This window comes from Aotus nancymaae, unplaced genomic scaffold (genome assembly GCF_030222135.1).
Source record: "Aotus nancymaae isolate 86718 unplaced genomic scaffold, 86718_ANA_hifiasm-v0.15.2.pri h1tg000012l, whole genome shotgun sequence".
Taxonomy (NCBI): domain Eukaryota; kingdom Metazoa; phylum Chordata; class Mammalia; order Primates; family Aotidae; genus Aotus; species Aotus nancymaae.
In genome coordinates, this window is record NW_026988423.1 from 19,435,115 (window position 1) to 19,461,452 (window position 26,338).

A 26,338-nucleotide genomic window follows, 5' to 3' on the forward strand; every position below is an offset into this window, starting at 1 on the left:
ACATCATCACGACACAGACGTGGACCCCTTGCGGCTCTCATTACAAGTGGCTTTTGCCTTTTGTTGCCAAATCAGAATGTTCTCAGCAGTGAAAATGCGGCTTATGAAAGCAAGTGCCTTGTAATTAAATAAATGGGTAATTTCAGTGTTTTTATTTTTCTACCCAAGGATTTCCTTAGTAACAGGAAGGAACAGATAATAGTTCTTTAATTCCTATTAACAGAGAAGAGAAAATAAGTTAGTCTATATTTAGGTTTTTATTTGGGTATTTGTGATAATTAATAAGAAGAGAAGGAAACATCTGTCCTACAAATAGAGAAGATGAGAAGATGAGAGGGAATGAAGCAAAAAAAAAAAAAAAAAAAAAAACAAAGAAAAAATTGGCGGCATCAGTTAAGACTGTTGGGAAAAGATAAGGTTGGCAAAAATGCTGGCTGAGTTATCGTTTGGAGAAGAGTTAAGGAAAATAAGAGTTTCATCAAATATATCAGAGAATGGAGTGGTCCTGAGGAGGCAGGCCTACAGATAAATGAGATGGTGATGAAGTGTGACCATTATAAACCAGTGGACACTTTGAGTGGAGAGGGAGCCAAGGAGGAAACACAGATTCCAAATCAAGACAAAGCAGCAGTCAGCCTGACAAGGAGACCCCCTGGGTGGGAAGGAGACTCGCCAATGTGTTCTGTGCACTGCTTACAATCATTCTTCCAGGCCTCTGAGGCAGAAGGGGGACAGCAGAGGCTGCACTCATGTAAACAGCAACAAGGAGGCAGCGTGAGGCAAGGCTCAGTCCCTGAGCTTCAGCAGAGGAATCTGCAGCCAGAGGGAACATCTATACACATGGAAAGGACAAAGGGATCTGGAATGACAAGCCCAAAGAGTTCATCTCCTGGCAGACGACATTGACAGCTCCCCTTTCCCTCCCTCCTTTCTTTCTCCCACCATCTCACCCTCTCTCCCTCCCTCTCTCCCTTTCTTCTATCTTTCCTTCTCTCTGCACTCCCTCCCTCCTGACTTCATCCCTTTTCTTCTTCCTCTTTCTCCCTCTCCCCTCCCTCTCCTTCTCTCTTTCTAGGTAGTGTTTCTAAGGAAATATAACACAAGCTTCTTGGTCTGTGACTTTTGGCTATTTGGATCCAATGCAATTGTGCCTAGATCCTTCTGTTTCTTACCATGAAATTATTTTTGTTAGTCCTACTTATAAGAATAATTTTTGTTAGCTCACGGCAGTACAGGATAAATGGCATCTTTACCCCCAAAATTGCAAGCTTCTTGGATGAGCTGACATTTGTCTCTGGGAATAAGGGGTTAATCAACCTAAAAATAATTAAACCTTACATGCTCATGATATAATTTTTCTTACTCAAAATGCCTTCACAATGTCTCAACATCACCGTGAGATGCTTGGGCAGATATTTTTATTTCTTCTAAAGCTACACTATAATAAAATGTGAGGTAGACAGTAAAGGTTAGACTTCGACATTCTTTGATTATTCAAACTGTTTGTTAAACCGATTTTTTTGTCTTCTCCTGTAAAGTGCCTTTTGAGTCCTATTTTTTTTTTTCTAATTGTACTTTAGGTTCTGGGGTACATGTGCAGATCATTCAGGATTGTTGCATAGGTACATACATGGCAATGTGGTTTGCTGCCTCCATCCACCTGCCATGTACATCTGGCATTTCTCCCCATGTTATCCCTCCCTGACCTCCCCACCCCCCCCACCACTGTCCCTCCCTTGGCCCCAAAAAAGACCCCAGTATGTGATGTTCCCCTCCCTGTGTCCATGTGTTCTCATTGTTGAACACCCGCCTTTGAGTGACAACATGTGGTGTTTGATTTTCTGTTCTTGTGTCAGTTTGCTGAGAATGATGGTTTCCAGATTCATCCATGTCCCCACAAAGGACACAAACTCATCATTTTTTATGGCTGCGTAGTATTCCATGGTGTATATATGCCACATTTTCCTTGTCCAGTCTATCGTCGATGGGTATTTGGGTTGGTTCCAGGTCTTTGCTATTGCAGACAGTGCCGCTATGAACATACGTGTGCATGTGTCTTTATAACAGAATGATTTATAATCCTTTGGGTATATATCCAGTAATAGGATTGCTGGGCCAAATGGTATTTCTATTTCTAGGTCCTTGAGGAAGCACCACACTGTCTTCCACAATGTTGAACTAATTTACACTCCCACCAACAGTGTAAAAGTGTTCCTATTTCTCCACATCCTCTCCAGCATCTGTTGTCTCCAGATTTAATGATTGCCATTCTAACTGGCATAAAGTGGTATCTCAGTGTGGTTTTGATTTGCATTTTTCTAATCATCAGTGATAATGAGCTTGTTATCATGTTTCTTGGCCTCATATATGTCTTCTTTTGAAAAGTGTCTGTTCATATCCTTTGCCCATTTTTGGATGGGTTTGTTTGTTTCTTGTAAATCTGTTTTACTTTTTTGTAGATTCTGGATATTAGCCCTTTGTCAGATGGGTAGATTGCAAAAATTTTTTCCCATTCTGTTGGTTGCCAGTTCACTCTAATGATTGTTTCTTTTGCTGTACAGAAGCTCTGGAGTTTAATTGGGTCCCATTTGTCTATTTTGGCTTTTGCTGCCATTGCTTTTGGTATTTTAGTCATAAAGTCCTTGCATATGCTTATGTCCTGAATGGTTTTGCCTAGTTTTTCTTCTCAGGTTTTTATGGTGTTAGGTCTTATGTTTAGGTCTTTAATCCATCTGGAGTTAATTTTAGTGTAAGGTGTGAGGAAGGGGTCCAGTTTCTGCTTTCAGCACATGGCTAGCCAGTTTTCACAACACCATTTATTAAACAGGGAATCGTTTCCCCATTGCTTGTTTTTGTCAGATTTGTCAAAGATCAGATGGTTGTAGATATCTGGCATTGCCTCCCATGCTTCTGTTCTGTTCCATTGGTCTATATCTCTGTTTTGGTGCCAGTACCATGCTGTTTTGATTACTGTAGCCTTGTAGTATAGTTTGAAAACAGGTAGTGTGATGCTCCAGCTTCATTCTTTTTGCTTAGGATTGTCTTGGCTATGTGGGCTCTCTTTTGGTGCCATATGAAGTTTAAGGTGGGGTTTTTCCAGTTCTGTGAAGAAGGTCATTGGTAGCTTGATGGGGATAGTGTTTAATCCATAAATTACTTTGGGCAGTATGGCCGTTTTCATGATATCAATTCTTCCTAACCACGAGCATGGAATGTTTCTCCATTTGTTTGTGTCCTCTCTTAATTTGTTGAGCAATGGTTTGTAGTTCTCCTTGAAGAGGTCCTTTACATCCTTTGTTAGTTGTATTCCTAGGTATTTTATTCTCTTTGTAGCAATTGTGAATGGGAGTTCACTCGTGAATTGGCTCTCTGTTAGTCTTATTGGTGTATAGAAATGCTTGTGATTTGTGACTTCTGCACACTGATTTTGTATCCTGAGACTTTGCTGAAATCGCTTATCAGTTTGAGAAGATTTTGGGCTGAGACGATGGAGTCTTCTAGATATTCAATCATGTTGTCTGCAAATAGAGACAGTTTGACTTCCTCCTTTCCTATTTGAATACCCTTTATTTCTTTTTCTTGCCTGACTGCTCTGGCTCGAACTTCCAATACTGTATTGAATAGGAGTGGTGACAGAGGGCATCCTTGTCTAGTGCCGGATTTCAAAGGGAATGCTTCCAGTATTTGCCCATTCAGTATGATATTGGCTGTGGGTTTGTTGTAAATACCTTTTATTATTTTGAGATATGTTCCTTCGATACCTAGTTTGAGAGTTTTTAGCATAAAGGGCTGTTGAATTTTGTTGAAGGACTTCTCTGCATCTATTGAGATAATCATGTGGTTTTTGTCTTTCATTCTGTTTATGTGGTGGATTACATTTATAGACTTGCGTATGTTGAACCAGCCTTGCATCCCTGGAATGAAGCCCACTTGATCATGATGGATAAGCTTTTTGATGTGCTGTTGCAATTAGTTTGCCAGAATTTTATTGAAGATTTTTGCATTGATGTTCATCATGGATATTGGCCTAAAGTTTTCTTTTTCTGTTGAGTCTCTGCCGAGTTTTGGTATCAGATTCTGTTGGTCGCATGAAATGATTTGGGAAGGAATCCCTCTTTTTGTATTGTTTGGAATAGTTTCAGAAGGAGTGGTACCAGCTCCTCTTTGTACATCTGGTAGAATTCAGCTGTGAACCTGTCTGGACCTGGACTTTTTTTGGTTGGTAGATAGTTAATTGCGGCCTCAACTTCAGCCCTTGATATTGGTCTGTTCAAAGTTTCAACTTTTTCCTGGTTTAGGCTTGGGAGGATGCAAGTGTCTAGGAATTTATCCATTTCTTCCAGGTTTACTGGTTTATGTGCATAGAGTTATTTGTAGTAATCTCTGATGGTAGTTTTTATTTCTGTAGAATCGGTGGTGATATCCCCTTTTTCGTTTTTTATTACATCTATTTGATTCTTCTCCCTTTTCTTTTTTATTAATCTGGCTAGTGGTCTTTCTATTTTGTTGATCTTTTCAAAAAACCAGCCCCTGGATTTTGATTTTTTGAAGGGTTTTCTGCTCTCTGTTCATTTCTGCTCTGATCTTAGTTATTTCTTGTCTTCTGCTAGCTTTTGAGTTTTTTGATCTCACTCCTTTAGTTCTTTCAATTTTGATGATAGGCTGTCGATTTTAGACCTTTCCTTGCTTCACATGTGGGCATTTATTGCTATAAATTTCCTTCTAGACACTGCTTTAAATGTGTCCCAGAGATTCTGGTACATTGGGTATTCGTTCTCATTGGTTTTGAAGAACATCTTTATTTCTGCCTTCTTTTCATTGTTTATCCAGTCGACATTCAGGAGCCAGTCGTTCAGTTTCCATGAAGCTGTGGGCTTCTGAGTTAGTTTCTTAATTCTGAGTTCTAATTTGCTTGCCCTGTGGTCTGAGAGTCTATTTGTTATGATTTCCATTCTTTTGCATTTGATGAGGATTGACTTACTGCCAATAGTTTGGTCAATTTTAGAGTAGGTGCCATGCAGTGCTGAGAAGATTGTGTATTCTGTGGATTTGGTGTAGAGATTTCTGTAGATGTCTATTAGGTCCACTTGGTTCAGCTCTGTGTTCAAGTCCTGGATTTCCTTGTTGATTTTCTGTCTTGTTGATCTGTCTAATATTGACAGTGGAGTGTTAAAGTCTCCCACTATTATTGTGTGGGAGTCTAAGTCTCTTTGTAGGTCATTAAGAACTTGCTTTATGTACCTGGCTGCTCCTGTATTGGGTGGATATATATTTAGGGTCGTTAGTTCTTCTTGATGCATTGATCCTTTTACCATTGTGTAATGCCCTTCTTTGTCTCTTTTGATCTTTGTTGGTTTAAATTCCATTTTATCAGAGACTAGGATTGCAACTCCTCCATTTTTTTGCTCTCCATTTGCTTGATAAATCTTCCTCCCTCCCTTTATTTTGAGCCTATGTATGTCCTTGCACATGAGATGGGTTTCCTGAATACAGCACACTGATGGGTTTTGACTTTTTATCCAATTTGCCAGTCTGTGTCTTTTGATTGGGGCATTTAGCCCATTTATTTACATTTAAGGTTAATATTGTTATGTGTGAATTTGATCCTGCCATTTTGATGCTAGCTGGATGTTTTGCCCATTAGTTGACACATTTTCTTCATTGTGTCGATGGTCTTTACCATTTGGTACATTTTTGGAGTGACTGACTGGTACTGGTTGTTCCTTTTCTTGTTTAGTGCTTCTTTCAGGAGCTTTTATAAGGCAAGACTCGTGGTGACAAAATCTCTCAGCAATTGTTTGTCTATAAAGGATTTTCTTTCTCCTTCGCTTATGAAGTTTAGTTTGGCTGGATATGAAATTCTAGGTTGAAAGTTCTTTTCTTTTAGGATGTTGAATATTGGTCCCCACTCTCTTCTGGCTTGTAGGGTTTCTGTGGAGAAATCCACTGTGAGTCTGATGGGCTTCCCTTTGTGGGTAACTCAACCTTTCTCTCTGGCTTCCCTTAGCATTTTTTCCTTCATTTCAACCCTGGTGAATCTGACGATTATGTGCCTTGGGGTTGCTCTTCTCGAGGAATATCTTTGTGGTGTTTTCTGTATATCCTGGACTTGAATGGTGGCCTGCTTTGCTAGGTTGGGGAAGTTCTCCTGGATAATATCCTGAAGAGTGTTTTCCAGCTTGGATTCGTTCTCTCCGTCACATTCAGGTACACCTATCAAATGTAGATTAGATCTTTCCACATAATCCCGTATTTCTTCGAGGCTTTGTTCTTTCCTTTTCACTCTTTTCTCTATTCTTGCCTTCTCTTTTTATTTCATTGAGTTGATTTTCAATCTGTGATATCCTTTCTTCTGCTTGGTCGATTCAGCTGTTGAAACTTGTGTATGCTTTGTGAAGTTCTCGTGCTGTTTTTTTAAAAATTATTTTTATTTTACTTTAGGTGTATACCATATCCAGCATTTCTCCCCATGTTATCCATCCCCACCCCCGCTGTCCCTCCCCTAACCCCTCCAACTGACCCCAGTGTGTGATGCTCCTTTCTCTGAGTCTACATGTTCTCATTGTTCAGCACCCACCTATGAGTGAGAACATGTGGTGTTTTGTTTTTTGTTCTTGTGTCAGTGTGCTGAGAATGATGGCTTCCAGATTCATCCAAGTCCCTACAAAGGACATGAAGTCATCATTTTTTTATGGTTGTGTAGTATTCCATGGTGTATATATACCACATTTTCTTTGTCCAGTGAAACATTGATGGGCATTTGGGTTGGTTCCAGTTCTTTGCTATTGTACATAGGGCTGCAGTGAACATACGTGTGCATGTGTCTTTATAGTAGAATGATTTATGGTTCTTAGGGTATATACCCAGTAATGGGATTGCTGGGTCAAATGAAATTTCTATTTCTAGATCCTTGCGAATTCACCACACTGCCTTCCACAATAGTTGAACTAATTTACACTCCCACCAGCTATGTGAGAGTGATCCTAATTCTCCACATCCTCTCCATCATCTGTTGTCTCCAGATTTTTTAATGATCACCATTCTAACTGGTGTGAGATGGTATCTCAATGTAGTTTTGATTTGCATTTCTCTAATGACCAGTGATGATGAGCATTTTTTCATATGTTTGTTGGCCTCATATATGTCTTGTTTTGAAAAGTGTCTGTTCATATCCTTTGCCCACTTTTGAATGGGGTTGTTTGTTTTATCTTGTATATTTGTTTTAGTTCTTTGTAGATTCTGGATGTTAGCCCTTTGTCAGATGGGTAGATTCAAAAATTTCTCCCCATTCTATTGGTTGCCGGTTTGCTCTAGTGATGTTTTCTTTTGCTGTGCAGAAGCTCTGGAGTATAATTAGATCCCATTTATCTATCTTGGCTTTTGTTGCCATTGCTTTTGGTGTTTTAGTCATGAAGTCCTTGCCTATCCCTATGTCCTGGATGGTTTTGCCTACGTTTTCTTCTAGGGTTTTTAGGGTGTTAGGTTTTATGTTTAAATCTTGAATCCATCTGGAGTTAATTTTAGTGTAAGGTGTGAGGAAGGGGTCCAGTTTCTGCTTTCTGCACATTGCTAGCCAGTTTTCCCAACACCATTTATTAAACATGGAGTCCTTTCTCCATTGCTTGTTTTTGTGAGGTTTGTCAAAGATCAGATGGTTGTAGATGTGTAGTGTTGCTTCTAGGGCCTCTGTTCTGTTCCATTGGTCTATGTCTCTGTTTTGGTACTAGTACCATGTTGTTTTGATTACTGTAGCCTTGTAGTATAGTTTGAAGTCCAGCAGTGCAATGCCTCTGGCTTCGTTTTTTTTTTTTTTTTACTTAGGATTGTCTTGGCTATGCAGGATCTCTTGTGATTCCATATGAAGTTTAAAGTGTTTTTTTTTCAGTTCTGTGAAAAAGGTCATTGGTAGCTTGATGGGGATAGCATTGAATCTATAGATTACTTTGGGCAGTATGGCCATTTTCATGATACTAATTCTTCCTAACCATGAGCTTGGAATGTTTTTCCATCTATTTGTATCCTCTCTTATTTCCTTGAGCAGTGGTTTGTAGTTCTCCTTGAAGAGGTCCTTTACATCCTTTGTTAGTTGTATTCCTAGGTATTTTATTCTCTTTGTAGCAATTGTGAATGGGAGTTCACTCGTGAATTGGCTCTCTGTTATTGGTATATAGGAATGCTTGTGATTTCTGCACATTGATTTTGTATCCTGAGACTTTGCTGAAGTTGCTTATCAATTTGAGAAGATTTTGGGCTGAGACGATGGGGTCTTCTAGATATTCAATCATGTTGTTTGCAAATAGAGACAGTTTGACTTCCTCCTTTCCTATTTGAATACCCTTTATTTCTTTTTCTTGCCTGACTTCTCTGGCTAGAACTTCCAATACTATATTGAATAGGAGTGGTGACAGAGGGCATCCTTGTCTAGTGCCTGATTTCAAAGGGAATTCTGCCAGTTTTTTCCCATTCTGTATGATATTGGCTGTAGTTTTGTCATAAATTGCTTTTATCATTTTATGATATGTTCCATCAATACCTAGTTTATTGAGAGTTTTTAGCATGAAGTGCTATTGAATTTTTCAAAGGCCTTCTCTGCATATATTGAGATAATCATGTGGTTTTTGTCTTTGGTTCTGTTTATGAGATGGATTACATTTATGGATTTGTGTATTTTGAACCAGCCTTGCATCCCTGGGATGAAGCCTACTTGATCGTGATGGATAAGCTTTTTGATGTGCTGTTGCAATCAGCTTGCCAGAATTTTATTGGAGATTTTTGCATTGATATTCATCATGGATATTGGCCTGAAGTTTTCTTTTTTAGTTGAGTCTCTGCCGGGTTTTGGTATCAGGATGATGCTGGTCTCATAAAATGAGTTAGGGAGGATTCGCTCCTTTTGTATTGTTTGGTACTGTTTTCGAAGGAATGGAACCAGCTCCTCTTTGTACGTCTGGTAGAATTTGGCTGTGAACCCGTCTGGACCTGGACTTTTTTTGGTTGGCAGGCTATTGATTGCTGCCTCTACTTCAGCCCTTGTTATTGGTCTATTCATGGTTTCAACTTCCTCCTGTTTAGTCTTGGTAGAGTACAAGTGTCCAGGAATTTATCCATTTCTTCCAGGTTTACTGATTTATGTGCATAAGAGCTGTTTGTAGTAATCTCTGATGGTAGTTTATATTTCTGTGGGATCTTCCAGGTTTACTGATTTATGTGCATAAGAGCTGTTTGTAGTAATCTCTGATGGTAGTTTGTATTTCTGTGGGATCAGTGATGATGTCCCCTTTATCTTTTTTATTGCATCTATTTGATTCTTCTCTCTTTTCTATTAGTCTGGCTAGTGGTCTATTTTGTTGATCTTTTCAAAAAACCAGCTCCTGGATTTATTGATTTTTGTCTCTATCTCCTTCAGTTCTGCTCTGATCTTAGTTTCTTATCTTCTGCTAGCTTTTGAGTTATTTTGATCTTCCTCCTCTAGCTCTTTCAATTTTGATGATAGGGTGTCAATTTTAGATCTTTCCTTGTTTCTCACATGGGCATTTATTGCTCTAAATTTCCCTCTCAACACTGCTTTAACGGTGTCCCAGAGATTCTGGCAAGTTGTATCTTCATTCTTATTGGTTTTGAAGAACATCTTTATTTCTGTCTTCATTTCATTGTTTATCCAGTTGACACTCAGAAGCAAGTTGTTCAGTTTCCAAGTGTTTGTGCGGGTTTGGGTGTGTTTCTTAATCCTGAGTTCTAGTCTAATTGTGCTGTGATCTGATAGACTGCTATGATTTCCATTCTTTTGCATTTTCTGAGGAGTGATTTGCTTCCAATGATGTAGTCAATTTTAGAGTAAGTGCAATGTGGTGCTCAGAAAAATGTATAATCTGTGGATTTGGGGTGAAGCGTTCTGTACATGTCTATTAGGTCTGCTTGGTCCAGCTCTACATTCAAGTCCTGGATGTCCTTGTTAATTTTCTGTCTCGTTGATCTGTCTAATATTGACAGTGGAGTGTTGAAGTCTCCCACTATTATTGTGTGGGAATCTAAATCTCATTTTAGGCCATTAAGAACTTGCTTTATATATCTGGGTGCTCCTGTGTTGGGTGCACCTATATTTAGGATAGTTAGCTTTTCTTGTTGGATTGATCCTTTTACCATTATGTTGTTTCCTTCTTTGTCTATTTTCATCTTTGTTGGTTTGAAGTCCATTTTGTCAGACATTAGGATTGCAATCCCTCCTTTTTTTTTTTGTTCTCCATTTGCTTGGTAAATCTTCTTCCATCACTTTATTTTGAGTCTATGTGTGTCTTTGTATGTGAGATGGGTTTCCTGAATACAACACACCAATGGGTTCTGACTTTTTATCCAGTTTGCCAGTCTGTGTCTTTTAATTGGGACATTTAAGCCATTTACATTCATTCAATATTAATATTGTTATGTGTGAATTTGATCTGCCATTTTGTTACTGGCTGGTTTTCTTTGCCATTAGTTGACTCATTTTCTTCATTGCATTTTTGGTCTTTGCCAACTGGTTTGTTTTTGCAGTGTCTGCTACTTGTTCCTTTCTGTGCTTAGTGTTTCTTTCAGGAGCTCTTGTAGGGCAGGTCTGGTGGTGATGAAATCTCAGTAATTGCTTGACCATAAAGGATTTTATTTCTCCTTCACTTATGAAGCTTAGTTTGGCTGGATATGAAATTCTGGGTTGAAAGTTCTTTTCTTTTAGTATGTTGAATATTGGCCCCCACTCTTTTCTGGCTTGTAGGGTTTCTGCCAAGAGATCCACTGTGAGTCTGATTTGCTTCCCTCTGTGGGTAACCTGACCTTTCTCTCTGGCTGCCCCTAGTATTTTTTCCTTCCTTTTAACCCTGGTGAATCTGGCGATTATGTGCCTTGGGGTTGCTCTTCTTGAGGAATATTTTTGTGGAGTTCTCTGTATTTCTTGAATTTGAATGTTGGCCTGCCTTGCTAGGCTTGGGAAGTTCTCCTGGATAATATTCTGGAGTGTGTTTTCCAGCTTGGATTCATTCTCCCCATTATACTCAGGTACACTGATCAAGCATAGATTAGGTCTTTTCACGTAGTCCCATATTTCTTGGAGGCTTTGTTCACTTTTTTTCACTCTTTTTTCTCTTGTCTTGCCTTCTATTTCATTGAGTTGATATTCAATCTCTGATATCCTTTCTTCTGCTTGATCAATTTGGCTATTAAAACTTGTGTTTGCTTCACGTAGTTCTTGTGTTGTGTTTTTCAACTCCATCAAGTTGTTTATGTTCTTCTCTAAGCTGGTTATTCTAGTTAGCATTTTGTCTAACCTTTTTTCAAGGTTTTTGGTTTCTTTGCATTCAGTTAGAATGTGTTCCTTTAGCTCAGAAAAGTTTGTTATTATCCACCTTCTGAAGCCTGTTTCTGTCAATTCGTCGCACTCTTTCTCGGTCACGTTGTGTTCATGTGTTGTTGAGGAGTTTTGAACACTTGAAGGAGAAGAGGTGTTCTGGTCTTTGATGGTTTCATCTTTTTTGTGCTGGTTTTTTCCCATCTTTGTGGGTTTACCTGGCTGTGTTGTCAGGGAGCTGCTTGATGAGATCACTTGTCTGCCAGTTGAGGCACTACTGGGTTTCTAAGGACTCCTTCAGGTTACTAGGGAAGCTTCCTGTGTCTGTCTTTTTTGTTTATACTGAGTGATTAGGCCCACCTCTTCTGCTGACCTGTAGGTGCTGTTGGTTGGTCAAGAATGCTGTCCCATTGCTAGGTAGGCTTCCTGTATTTTTTGTTAAAACATGTAGCCCAGTCCCATCCAATGGTGGGTTGTGCCCTTCCTCCACTGTGCTGGATCATTTGAGTTTCAGCTCAGACTGTGGCACTGGCTGCGCAACTGGCTAGAGTCAGAGCTTCAGCCCTCTGGAGTTTATGGTGGAGGGTAGGGATCCACCCAGCTGTACCCACCATCTCCCCCTTTCAGCTTCCTCTCTCTCCAGTCATGGGGTAGGGGCCCACCATGCTGCTCTGTCCATCCTCCTGCTTACAGCTCCCTGTCTCTCCAGGCGAGGGGAGGGGGTGATAGCTTGGTCCACAGGCTCTCCCGGCTGGCTTTTGGGCTTATGTGTCCTTTAGATCTGTGCACCAATCCAGGACACTGTCCTGGATTATTATTCAACTCCGTGCTTATAATTTCCGATGCTTGACTGGCAAAGATCCCCTGTTCTGTGTATTGCTGAGGCTTGCGGGGGAAGCGCTGAATCTGGACCAGAGTGCCCGAGGGGGAGCCTCTGACTCACAAGTCAGATGCACTTTCTGGGTGAAGCAGCACTCCTCCCTGCCTTGCTCTGCCTTGCCTGGGCTTTGCTCACTGTAGGACCAGACCTGTTGAAATGCCCCTGGTACCTCGTTTGGAGCTAGGAGATCTCTGGATTTCTGCCTCTCTCTCGCTGGGTGTTGTGTGCTGGAGTTGTGTCTATTCGGCCATCTTGGAGAGACCCACAATCTGATTATTTACAAAAAATGTTTGCTGATTCCTACATGAGCCTTTGGCAAAATTTTCCTCATGCCGTGTTTTTTTTTTTGTTGTTGTTTGTTTGTTTTTTTTTTTTTTTGCTCCATCAGTCGTTTATATTCTTCTCTAAACTGTTTATTCTAATTAGCATCTCATCTAACCTTTTCTCTAGGTTCTTAGTTTCTTTGCATTGGGTTAGCACATGTTCTTTTAGCTCTGAGAAGTTTGTTATTACCTACCTTCTGAAGGCTGTTTCTGTCAATTTCATCAGATTCATTCTCCATCCATCTTTGATCCCTAGCTGGTGAGGAGTTGTGATCCCTTGGAGGAAGGACAGGTGTTCTAGTGTTTAGTGTTTTCATCCTTTTTGTGCTGGTTTCTTCCCATCTTAGTGGCTTTATCTACCTGTGGTCTTTGTAGTTGGTGACTTTCAGATGGGGTCTCTGAGTGGATGTCCTTTTTGTTGATGTTGAAGCTATTTCTTTCTGCTTCTTAGTTTTCCTTCTAACAGGCCCCTCTGCTGCAGGACCACTGGAGGTCCAATCCAGACCCCGCTCACCTGGGGGATCACTCACGGGGGCTGCAGAACAGCAATGGTTGCCGCCGGTTTCTTCCTCTGCTATCCTTGTCCCAGAAGGGTACCTGCCAGATGTCGGCCTGAGCTCTCCTTTATGAGGTGTCTCTTTGGGGTCAGGGAGTTGCTTGAGGAGACAGTCTGTCCCTTTTAGGAGCTCAAGTGCTGTTCTGGGAGCTCTGTTGTTCTATGCAAAGCTGCTGGGCAGGTACCTTTACGTCTGCTGCAGCAGAACTCATAACCACCTCTTCTCCCAGGTGCTTTGACCTGGAAAGTTGGCTTTATTTATAAGTTCCTAATGTGCTTGCTGCCTTTTTTCATACATGCCCTGCCCTGCACGGAGTAGTCTAGTCACAGTCTGCAAGCAGAGGAATTGCTGAGCTGCTGCAGGCTCTGCCCAGTTGCTGTGTGAACTGCCTCGGTAGTGGGGGATGCCTTTCCCCTCACTGAACTGGACCGTCCTGAGTCCAGTTGTTCTTGCTGTGAAATGCTCAATCTAGAGCATTTCAGATTGTTTGTTTTGTGGGGGTGGTACCCGCCAAGCCAGATCACCTGGCTCCCTGTCTTAGCCCCCTCTCTTTCAGTTGAATGGGTGACTCTGTCTCCCAGGCATTAGTTCCAAGCCCCAGTTGAAATGGCCACCCAGACTTGTGTGAGTTTCTGTGCACCGACCTGGCACCAGCTGAAACTGCCGCATTGGAAACTCATGGCGCTTTTTGGCCTGGGAATCTCCTGGTCTGTGATCAGTGAAAACTTGTTTGGAAATGTGGTGAGCACTCACCCTCTGTGCTGTTCTCGCTGGGAACTGCGCTCCAGAGCTGTTCCTATTTGGCCATCTTGGATGGCCCTTGAGTCCTATTTTATGCTGTTGTTTTTAGCAGTGAAGTTTTCATCTAGCAAGATATTGGCAAACCTCATACCTAGTAAGAAGTAGGGGGTTGAATTTGTTAAATATTTATCTTTCATATTTCATCACTATATTTACTTTACAGAGATAATGTGATGTCATGAATAAATACCAACATTGGAATCAGAACTCCTAAGTTCAAGTTCAAAGCCCATCAATTTTTCTTGCTGTGTAATCTTGGACAAACATGTAATCTCTCTGGGTCTCAGTTTATAACACTGTTAAAAAGAAGATTAAGATACCTACCTCACAAGATTTCTGTGGAGGTTAAATTTGACTAATGCAAAATCCTGTGTCTAAAATATAGTAAATGCTCAATAAATAAGTATCATTGTTGCTGCTGTTACAGCATTCAATACAGCTTTATAACCTATTAAGTTCTAAACTGTGAAACTTACTGATTTGTATGTGAAATTATAAGAAACTATTTTGTATCTCTTGGGATCTCCTTTATTTGCAAATGAGAGAAAAACAGCTAAATGACTTTTTTTCATTCAACAAACACTGAGCACTTCTCTTTGCCAGAAGCTATTCTAGGTGCTGAGGTTAATAATAGTAAAAACACAAAGTCCCTTGTTATATGGTACTTACATTCTAGTTAGAAAGAGACAAAATATAAAGAAAAAAAAAAGAATATCAGATTGTGATAAGATACTTAACCTAGTATATAGAGTGTTACTAAGGAATCAGAGATAACTTAGATTTAGGGGACAGAGAAGTCTTCTCTGAGGCATTGGAATGATGAAAAGAAACCAGTCATGCACACATTCTGGGCAGAGATGAGCAAATGCAAAGGCCTTAAGGCAGAGAGCAAATTTGACAGTTTCAAGGAAAGAAGACTTAATTAAGGAAGAAGATGGGTTGGAGAGATGGACAGGGGCCAGATCACAGAGTCTTGTAAACCATGATAAGAAGCCTGGATTTTATTAATTATTGTAGAAGTAATTGTAGAAAGTTAAGCACAGAAATGGCATTATCTCATTCAGATTCTAAAAAGAGTGCCCTATGTGCTGTGTGGAGTTGGAGAATATGTTATAGGTTGTCAAGAGTGAAAGCAAGGAGACCAGTTAAGAAGCTGTTGTGATAGACCAGGATGTGAAAAAAGGAGAAGAAAAGAAGTAGACAGATGGGAGATTATTTTAGAGGTAGAATCAGCAGGATTTGGTGATAAATTGGATGTTGGAGGTGCAAAATAGGGAGGAGTCAAGGATGACGCTCAGGTTTCTGGACTGAAGCACTGAAAAATGCAATTAGTGGTACTATTTACTGAGATGGGAAAGACCAGGTAGGGGGTGTGGGTGGAGAGGAGAGGGATGAGTGTTGTGTTAGACAAGTCAGAGCAAAATGACTACCAGACAGTGGAGAGGCATTGCTGATCAGGCAGCCAGATCTATGGGTATAGAGGTTAGGGCTACATTTATAAATTTACAAGCCATCAGCATAAATTACATTTAAAGCCATGAGACTAGATGAGATCACCAAGAGAGTGAATAAAGACAAGAAAATGGTTTAGGACTGAACCTTGGGGATGCCAAGATTTAGGAGTCGTTTAGAAGAGGATGATCCTGGGATAAAAGGCAATTCATTAGCCCAATAAACACTCAGTTTTGATAAGAGTGGGTCTGACCTCAGGGACAACAACAACATTCAAGGTCCACAGTGCCACTGGAGTGCTGCCGTCTTTCTTTGCCACTCTGGGTTCTCTCTCTCTCTCCCCCTCAATCTTTCAACTCAGTCTAATTCCATCTGTAGTCTTCATTACAGAATTTTTCTATTTGAAGGAAACATAGCCACAGGCAGCTCTGAATTTCATCTTGGAAAAAGAGTCTTCCTCCCAACTTAAGTGTGAAATATCCTATGGAAGATCACTGATTCATCCGAGTTTGGGTCACAAGCCCATCCTTGAACCAATCACAGGCCAGGAGAACACAGTAACACAATTGATTGGCCCTGCCTGGTTCTGTGCTTCCTGGGGTCTAGCATGGACTTTCTTATTAAGAGGAAAGTAGCACATTTGCAGTTGCTGATAGTGTTACTGAGCCCAGTCTCTTATTATTTTTTTTAATAATTATTTTTTTGTTCATGCATATCAACACCTGTGATAGGCAGCCTTTTGAAATTTGAGTCTAATTCCTAATTGTCAACGTGATGTATCTGTCTGTATCTCCAGATACAGTGTGACATGACGTGATGGCTTGGGTTTTAGTTCTTCCTCATTTGATATCTTTAATCAAGTTTAAATAAATACACTTTCTCTTATCTAAAGCTGAGATTGATGTACTCAACAATTATACTGGAAAGTAAAATGAGTCATTGGAAAAAAAAAAAAAAAGAGGCAATTAAAAAAAACCCAGAGAATTAGGAACCTTCTGCAGGCACAGAACCATCTGATTCCAGGGGTGATGTGTTTACAGAGAGGCCATGGTAATGCAGGGCCTGCAGGTCCCCAGGGTCTTCCTTGCAGATCAGTATCTCTCAAGGAAGATCAGAGGACTACTTCACAACCACCCTGTCTACTCAGAGCTCTCCTGCCTCTAATAGGCTCAGCCAAGGCCAGAGGCAGGGGCCACATGGCCTTTGTCAATTGTTCTGTACACTCAGTAATTGCCTTTTTGATTCTGGCCTGGGTCTGTTCCCATTTTTTTTCTCCTGTGCAGAAAAAATAATGAAATAATTTATTTCTAAACCTATGCACTTCAGGGAACTAAGAAAAACTGACAACCCAAACTTACTAAAGGATGAGGATGTGAATAGCACATTTCATAATAGTGAGTTGGCCAATTTAAGATGCACGCTTCAGTCCCTGTATTAGTCTGTTCTGGTTGCTATAACAAAATGCCTTAGACTGGGTAACTTACAAACAGCAGAAATTTATTTGTCACAGTTCTGGAGGCTGAGAAGCCCACGATCAAGGCACCAGTGGTATCTGGTGAGGGTTCTTTTCCTCATAGATGGTGCCTTTATAGCTGGGTCATTAAAAGGCAGAAAAGGCAAACAAACTCCCTCAGGTCTCTTTTTTAAGGGCATTCCTCTCATTTATGGAGGGCTCAATCCTCATGATCTGGTCACCTCCCAAAGGCCCTCCCTTTAAAACTAGGTTTCAACATATGAATTATGGGGGAACAAACCATTCAGACCATAGCAGTCCTCCTTTATAGCTACTCTACAAAAGGGCAATTTCAGAGGTATTCAACAGGCTTTGCCTGCAATGCACCTGACTGCAGTCTGCAAACTCTAAGACTGCTCACTCAGGTTGTTGTTTAAAGGTACTCCCTTTTAACTTTCACAGGGGAAGCTCATTAAGTATCAGGGAAGATTTCTGACCAATCCATTTCCCTCTTCTCCCTATTCCCATAGTCTGTACTGGAGAGTGTGTCCTCAAGGTTAAGAGGTTTGCTCTGGAATTTGCCAAGGTCTATGGTTTTGTCCCTTTATTGCCTTCACTCAGGAAAGCATGTTATCATCTCCAGTAAGATTCCATGGTCTGCAGTCTTATCTTAAAAGAACATGAGATGATCAAGAGGCTGAAGAGGACAACATCAATAGACAACTTGCCATTCATTGTGGACTGTCTGTTCACCATAAAGCAATCACGTTTTATGAGTGCAGAGGCTGGTTTTTGGTTTCTGTTCATTTTGGGTTTGGGTGTTCCTTCCTTTGTTTTTAGTGACTGAATTTGCGTTGTCACCTTTTATTTGTCTGTTAAAATAATTGGTCTTAGAAAGAAATCTTCATTTTTGTCTACATTGTAGAATCAAGATAAGGAATAAAAAACAGCTTAGATTGAGGTCAGCAAGAAAATTACTGAATGAGTTGCTTTGTGGCTCTTCTTCCTTCCTTAATGAAGCTGAATATTGTTGTGTCCTTGTAGGAAAATGCTCTAGACCTGGGATGTAGCTGGAAGAGGAAGACCAGGGCTTCCTGAATAAAGGCTTCAGATGAAAAGAACCATAGATCTTGGCAAACTCCACACTCTGTAGACTACTATCCAGATCCAGTGGATTCGATGCATGGATGCTGAAGCCATTTGAAAATGTAATTTCCCTTATGAAACTCCCAGGGGATGTTTTCTATTTAGAGTATATGTTTATCTTCTTCTTTGGAGTGGTGGTCCAAGGAACATTTCTCTCTCATAGCTGCTAAGGAGGTAGTCAGATTAGGTACAATCAATCAGAGCTCACTCCTTAGCTATGAGACAAAATGTGGCTTTCTCAGTGATTTCCAGGATCTCTCCCACAGGCTAAACAAATAACCTTGGGTTACTTTTTGGGACCACCAAGAATTAATATATGGTGTTGGGAAAACTGGCTAGCCATGTGCAGAAAGCAGAAATTCGACCTCTTCCTCACACCTTACACTAAAATTAACTCCAGATGGATGAAAGATTTAAACATAAGACCTAACACCATAAAAACCCTAGAAGAAAACCTAGGCAAAACCATTCAGGACATAGGTATAGGCAAGGACTTCATGACTAAAACACCAAAAGCATCGGCAACAAAAGCCAAAATAGATAAATGAGACCTAATTAAACTCCAGAGCTTCTGTACAGCAAAAGAAACAATCAGTAGAGTGAACTGGCAACCAACAGAATGGGAAAAAATTTTTGCAATCTACCCATCTGACAAAGGGCTAATATCCAGAATCTACAAAGAACTAAAACAAATTTCCACAAAAAAAAAAAAAAGCCCATTCAAAAGTGGGTGAAGGATATGAACAGACACTTTTCAAAAGAAGACATATATGAGGCCAACAAACATATGAAAAAATGCTCATCATCACTGGTCATTAGAGAAATGCAAATCAAAACTACATTGAGATACCATCTCACGCCAGTTAGAATGGTGATCATTAAAAAATCTGGAGACAGCAGATGCTGGAGAGGATGTGGAGAAATAGGAACACTTTTACACTGTTGGTGGGAATGTAAATTAGTTCAATCATTGTGGAAGACAGTGTGGTGATTCCTCAAGGACCTAGAAATAGAAATTTCATTTGACCCAGCAATCCCATTACTGGGTATACATCCAAAGGATTCTAAATCATTCTATTATAAGGACACATGCACACGAATATTCATTGCAGCACTGTTCACAATAGCAAAGACTTGGGACCAACCTAAATGCCCATCAATGATAGACTGGACAGGGAAAATGTGGCACAGATACAGCATGGAATACTATGCAGCCATCAAAAATGATGAGTTCGTGTCCTTTGCAGGGACAAGGATGAACCTAGAAACCATCATTCTCAGCAAACTGACACAAGAACAGAAAAACACCGCATGTTCTCACTCATAGGCGGGTGTTGAACAATGAGAACACATGGACACAGGGACGGGAGCATCACACACTGGGGTCTGTGGGGGAAACTAGGGGAGGGTCAGTGGGAGGTGGGGAGTTGGGGAGGGATAACATGGGAAGAAATGTCAGACATAGGTGATGGGGAGGAAGGCAGCAAACCACATTGCTATGTATGTACCTATGCAGCAATCTTGCATGTTCTTCACATGTACCCCAAAACCTAAATGCAATAAAATATATATGTTTAAATAAAAAAAGGTAGGGAGAGGGTCTCCTCTCCAATAGCCTTATCACTGTGATCAAGAAGAGGGGAAAATATGCAGATACCAAACATCACAATCAGGAAAGGGGAAAGGAAAGATGAGAAAAATCCAAACATGCAAGACAGATGGAATGAGGCAAGCAGCCAGGCTGGGCCAGGAAGTCTCCAGGCAGATGGCTGGGCCTTACCCATGGGCTGGGATTCAGGTAGGACTCCAGCCTCTGCACTGGGGACTTACAAGGGCAAACCCTGTACTCAAGGGTGCTGAGAGGGACACAAGGGTATCATCAAGGACAGGATCCAGGCACCCACACTGAGGGCACAAGGAAGGGCTGGGCTAGATGGCATTGCATTGTGGTGGCCAATCATAAGGCCAGAGAATAACGTTAGCATGGGTTGCATTCTAAGCTGTGTTACTTATTACCTCCGTGACCTTGGGAAAGCCACTGTACTTCTCTAGGCTTCAGTTTTCTCATCTGTGAACTGAGGATAGTAATGTGTACTTTAGAGAACTGCTGGGAGAATAAAGGACCACATGTTTAGCACAGTGTCTGGCACATAGCAAACACTCCAAAAATGATAGCTATTATGATCACACAAATCAGTTGAAGCCAGTTTAATCAGAAAAAGGACACAACAAAAGAACCATATTATCCAGATTAACTTTGAGAGCAAATTGATTTTTAATCACACACAGTTGAGTTTGAGCTCTTTAAATTCCTCCTGCCCCAGGCCAAGATTAGTCTTAGCACCTGGGAGCAGAGCTGAGTCCAGAGGTGATCAAGTGGCCCCAGCTGAGAACAAAGAAGGCTAGCAAAGGCTGAGAGCTAGGCAGGGCCTGACACTAGCTTAGCCATCTTTGGGTGGGTTATAGGATAGCATCTGGAAAAGGGATGTCATTTGTTCTCACTTTTGTCTAAGAGCATATCTAAAGAGACAAATTAGAGTTTAAAATAACTTTCTAATCATTAGAATTTTTTTTTAGGATACTTCAAGTTCTGGGGTACATGTGCAGATTGTGCAGGATTGTTACATAGGTATACACATGCCATGGTGGTTTGCTGCATCCATCACCCTGTCATCTGCATTAGGTGTTTCTCCTAACACTATCTCCCCTCAATCCCCCCACCCCCTGACAGGCTCCGATGTGTGATGCTCCCCTCCCTGTGTCCATGTGTTCTCATTGTTCAACACTCACTTATGAGTGAAAACATGCAGTGTTTGGTTTTCTGTTCTTGTGTCACTTTGCTGAGAAAGATGGCTTCCGGATTCATCCATGTCCCTACAAAGGACACAAACTCATCGTTTTTTATGGCTGCATAGTACTCCATGGTGTATATGTGCCACATTTTCTTTATCCAGTATATCATTGAGGGGCATTTGGGTTGGTTCCAAGACTTTGCTATTGTAAACAGTGCTGCAATGAACATGTGTGTGCATGGGTCTTTATAATAGAATGATTTATAATCCTTTGGGTATATACCCAGTAATGGGATTGCTGGGTAGAATTATTTCAAATGTAAAGCAGGTGGCACTGGAAAGGAGCAAGCTCAGTTTTCCAGAAATGTTCCAGTAAGGACGGATATGTGGAAGTTCTAACAGGAGAAATCTGACTTAGATGTGGCGCTAGTTGACCTCCAAGGTGCTGTGGAAGGTAGAGATGCTAAGGTACCGTGTTCTGTTGGAATCATGCCAGCTTTTGAGCAAAAACCTAAGAAATTGCCAGCGAAGTTTCAGGGCTTAAACCTGGTCTGGTAGGTTTTGGAACCCTCAAAAGAGTCACATTTTTCAGGGGTTAATAGAAATGGAAGCCCTTCTGCAGGGCTGTCAGCTTCCCAATCACATTGTGCTGCTTCTGATCTTTGTAAAAAAAAAAAAAAGAGAGAGAGAGAGACAGTGGTGGTGCTAGGATGGAGTGAGGGTGAGGGTGGGGCAGAAGGCGGCAAGAGAAGAGGAAGTGGGAAAAAAATAGATGCACTTTGAAGCCTGCAATTAGTTTGTACCATGCTATTTCCATAAAGTATACCTCACACTTGAGATCTGAAAGGTAATCATCGGGGATATCAGAGTCTGACTATAAATAGCCAAGCTCCTGGGCTTATGGCTGCACCCTGGGGAGAGGGGCCAGCAGAGAGGTGCCCTGCTGGGGCTCTGGGGGTCAGGGCCACCCTCCCTCGACTCATCCTTATTAATGCCAACTCCCAGGACAACAGAGCACCTTGATAGCTATTTATGCCCCGATCAACTGTAATTGCTGCACAAATCACAGGAAAGCATGCTGCAGGAAGAATAACTTCACTAGACAAAGCTGCTGTGTCCACCCAGTGGTTATAATCAAAAAGGTGTAATCACAGGTTCCTCCCAGGAGCTGCCAGGAGAGCCTGTCTCTGGCATCTCCCTCATTCTAAGATCTGTTTGTCTGGGTTGCTCTTCAGGTAGCTGCTCCTAGCTTCCTCCTTGTAATTCAGACTGTTCATCTCTCTACCATGTCCACAGCAGGCCAGGCTGGTTTGCAAACAGAAGCTTGGGAATCTCCAAACACGCCCCTTGGAACAGGCTCATAATCTGATGGCATCTGCAAGCTGCAGCTCAAGCCAAGGCTCCATACTCTGGGCTTCCTTGTACTGGCTCAGTGGCTTCCTCGTCTGTGCATGTACATTTATGTGCATGCATGCATGTGGGATGGAACATGTTTGGGTGAGTGCATCTTCAGGTGCACCTAGCACAGTGTCTGGGCTCTACTGATAATATATCTCACACATACTATGTACAGTTATCTGTCAAATGCTACAAATGCTGCAATGAATAAAACACATTTTAAAGCATAGCTTTTTGTCATTACATCGTTTCTTGATAAACCCATACTTAAAGAAAAACTACTTTGACATGGGAGATTTCAAAGTATTTTTAGCATTAGAAAGAAGAAAAACATTAGGAACCACTGCTTTACTAAGCAAAAATCCACATGAAGCCATTATGATGGGGCTATTTTTATGCTGTACACATTTCAGAAACTTAATATAAAGATCAAACTGTGCAGCTTGCACAGTTAACAAATAAAATGTGGGAAGAGATCCTTACCCTGTTCCTGAGTCTCACTCTATCTTTGACTGTACCTCTCTCCATGTGCAGCTCACTGCACAGGGCCAGGTACATAGGAGATACGTCAGGACTTGTTGACATGTTCCCTCCCTGAGCCTCTGCCCTTCTTAGATCCCTAGGTCATGTCTAACTTTAGTTTTTCTGATTCTTGTAAACACTGGAAGCCACCCAGGTAAGATCAAGTGGGGTTCAGCAAGAACAAAATTATGCCCCAAGCTCCTTGACCTTCTGAGCATTTCAGTGGTCTTAATGGTTTGATTAAGGGGGTAAAAATGTTGTGGGGTGGGTCTAGCTTAGGTCCCCTCCATACGAGTCATCCCTCTACTGAAGGGTATATTGCAAAGTGTATGGACTTTGGAGCAGAAAAATATGCATGCCCATCCAGGCTCCATCCATTATTAGCAGCAATTAACCTTAGGCAAATCACTTAGCCTTCATTTACTTGTCTACAGATCACACCTACTGCAGACTAGACATGTATGTACTTATTAATGTAAGCACTTACTAATGTAAGCTCACTTCCCTTCTCCCGTATTGTTTGCCCAAAATTTGATGGGTCCTTTTGTACTCCTAACTAATTTTGGGACAGCAGACATGGACCTTACCCTAAAGACAGCTATGATGCAAATGGGTGAGTGATATGTGCAGGGCCAGCTTCATGGGTGTGTCACCACTCAGTGTCCTGCACTCACAAGAGCTCAGTCCTCAGTTTAAGGCTCTGCTGTTACTGACTTGAATTTTTTCTTGAAACTTTTGAGAAAAGGACCCCTCACTTTAATTTTGCACTGGGACCTGCAAATTATGTAGCCAGTCCTGGATATATCTATATCCTGGAGATATATATATATATATGCACAAAACCTTCTAAGAACATACATGCAACTGACTTGTCAGCATGGCCCACGGACACGCCAGAATGTTGATGGAATACAACGGTAAGGAGAGTTTTCCTGGAATTGATCAGAAGAGGAAGGCAATGAATGACAGAACTCAAAGAGAATTCCAAACAACATTTCTCAGCATGTTCCAACTCAACAAAGAATAGGCGTCCTTCTACTCCAGGTTTTCCTGGATCCAGAGAACTATTGGGACCTCTAAGCAAGCTGCTTCCAAAATCTGCCCCTATTTTCACAGGTTAAGTCGGCTGTCCTGAAATTGTTGAAAATGTTGATTTGAGGAAGTGGCCTCCATGGCTTCATTCCAAGCCCTGAAGGCTCTGCAATACCTCATTTGACTTTTGATTTATCTAAAATTGTCAAAATGGATTAAATATATGCTTTCTGCTCCTTTCCACCTGACATGTCCACCCCTACCCACCCCTTCTACCCAGGCTGTTTCCACATTAGGAATGTGTCTCTTTTCCTCCTGTTCATGTTTAAGTCCTGGCTTTGCTTCTTACTAGCTGTGTGACTTTGGGCAAGTCACTCAACCTCTCTGTGCCTCTGTTTCCTTATGTAAAAAATGAGGATAATAATAGAACTGAACTCATAAGGTTGTTGTGAGAATTTAAAACGTTAATGCATATCAAGATGTTGGAATCATGCCTGGCACATAGGAAAGTCCCAATAAATGTAATTATTATTATCAGCTTTTATCCCTACACAGCCCCCTCTAACCTATCATCAAGCCCTATAGTTTCTTCTGTTGGAAACACTCTCACGTGGCCCCAAATGCTCCATCCTCACTTCCATCACTTTACTGCAGGCCTCTGTCTTCTCTCTCTTGAATTCTGCTGCAGCTTCCAAACTGAATCCCAAGTTCCAATCTCACCATCCCCACAATGCCTAGCACATGCTTGGCATGCAGTAGGTGTTCAACATATGTTGAATGAGTGAATGAATGAGGAACGAAGGGCAGCAGTAAAGTGGAAGTTCTAAAGGGCAAACCTGAGCACGTCTGTTCTGCTGAAACTCCTCAATGCTCAGGATAAAACCCAAACTCTGTAACTGAGGCCTTCTTGCTCTGGGCTTTTCTCAGTTCTTAAGCTTCCCCTCTCACTAGTAACCTCTCTGTGCTCACACCCCGGCTCCCCAGCTCCCCAGCTCCAGAACTGTGCCTGTTAATTACCTTTCTCAGAGCTGCTCTCTCTCCTTGGGCTTTGCTCATCTGCTATGCTCTCTACTGCTTCCCTCTTCCTATCCTATTCCCATCCTACTCCCATGTCTGGCCATGTCCTGCTCACCTCCCATAACTGAGCTTAGATGTTCCTTCCTCAATCCCCAAGGCTGTATCAAGTCTCCCTGCTACACATCCCAGAGCACATATGGACTTCTATTTCCCTTGTTCTTTTTCTTTCCTTTTTTTGAGACGGGGTCTTGCTCTGTTGCCCAGGCTGGAGTGCAGCAGTATGATCGTAGTTCACTGCGGCCTCGACCTCCAGGACTCCAACCATCCTCCTGCTTCAGCTTTCCTAGCAGCTGGACCTACAGGTGTGCGCCACCACACCCAGCTAATTTTAATTAAAAAACAATAGAAACAAGGTCTTACTATGTTTCCTAGGCTGGTCTTGAATTCCTGGGCTCAAGCCATCCAACTGCTTCAGCCTCCCAAAGTGCTGGGATGACAGACATGAACCACCGTGCCCGGCTGCATTTCCCTTTTCCTTGTCAGTCTCTTCTACTAGAATTGAAACTCCTCAATGGTCAAGACTATGCCTTACTCATTTCCCTATTTTCAGTATCTCTCACAGTTCCTGACATAGACTAGACATTTACTAAAAGATGATTTATCAAATGAATGTTGCCCTGTAATTCCTTTCTTTCCATTTCTGCCATTCCTCTGGATTGTATGGATACCAAGAGTGGGAACCTTGGTTTATTCTTATTGGCTTGTGTATCCTCAGCATCTAGCACAGTGCCAGACCCACCATAGGCATGCAATGCATATTTATTAAATACATTAATAACTTTTAGATGTTTAAATTTGAGTCTATCAATCTATACATATTTATCATGTTTCTTTCACAGGCAAGATATCCTATTAGCATAAATTGCCAGACAAGACACAATGACAGGCTGAGAGAGAGGAAATTCCAGGCTGAGAAGACAGCAGGGAGACAGATGGCAAGCTATTAAAGAACATGGACACTTTGGGGGATGGTGGAAGGCAGTTAGGGTGGGGGCGTGTCATAGTGACACATAAGACTGAAAGGGATTTGGACTGTAATCCATAAGCAATAGGGAGCCATTGCAGGTTCTTGAGGATGGGATAGACAAAAAACAGCCTAGGTTTCAGAATAACAACCCCAGGAGTAGAGGGATTCATGGATTAAGGTGGCATGGGATCTGAGGCAAGGAGACCAGGCAGAGGCCACAGCAGCAGTGACAGGACAGACAGTGTGAAAGTGGAAAGGAGGGAGGTGGACTTGAAGGTGACTGCTGACTCCAGGAGGCAAGTGGGGATGGCGAGTCTGAAAATGACTGGGATCTAACCTTGGAGACCAAGAGGATAGCAATATTGTCACATCGGAGGAACAGCAGGTTGATGGGGGAAAGTTTGAATGTGCTGCTGGGGAACTGGTAATGAGCTCGCTCTTGGACGCTTTGGGGTGAGGGATGAGCAGTCCTTGGAGTATTGCATGGCAGGCAGCTGGAAACCAAGGCTCCGGGGGAGAAACGGGGTCAGAAGAGCTGCAGAGAGCAGTGAAATGTGGCCCCTTGTCTAGTACTACATCTCCAGGAAGGGGTGCAGTGAAGGGTGTCGGGGCTCGAAGGGG

General features: G+C 41.6%; 2 long non-coding RNA genes across 3 annotated transcripts in view; one reads left to right on the forward strand and one right to left on the reverse strand.

Annotated features, from left to right (window-relative positions):
• The window catches only part of LOC105729589 (uncharacterized), an 82,902-nt gene extending 60,782 nt beyond the window's left edge, over positions 1–22,120 (forward strand). Inside the window, exons 3-4 of the long non-coding RNA XR_001110279.2 lie at positions 17,828–17,991; positions 22,018–22,120. This is a non-coding gene — a long non-coding RNA (uncharacterized LOC105729589). The remainder of the gene's footprint in view (positions 1–17,827; positions 17,992–22,017) is intronic.
• LOC105729588 (uncharacterized) overlaps positions 1–26,338 on the reverse strand; it is a 119,782-nt gene that overhangs the window by 16,462 nt on the left and 76,982 nt on the right. The window lies entirely within an intron of this gene.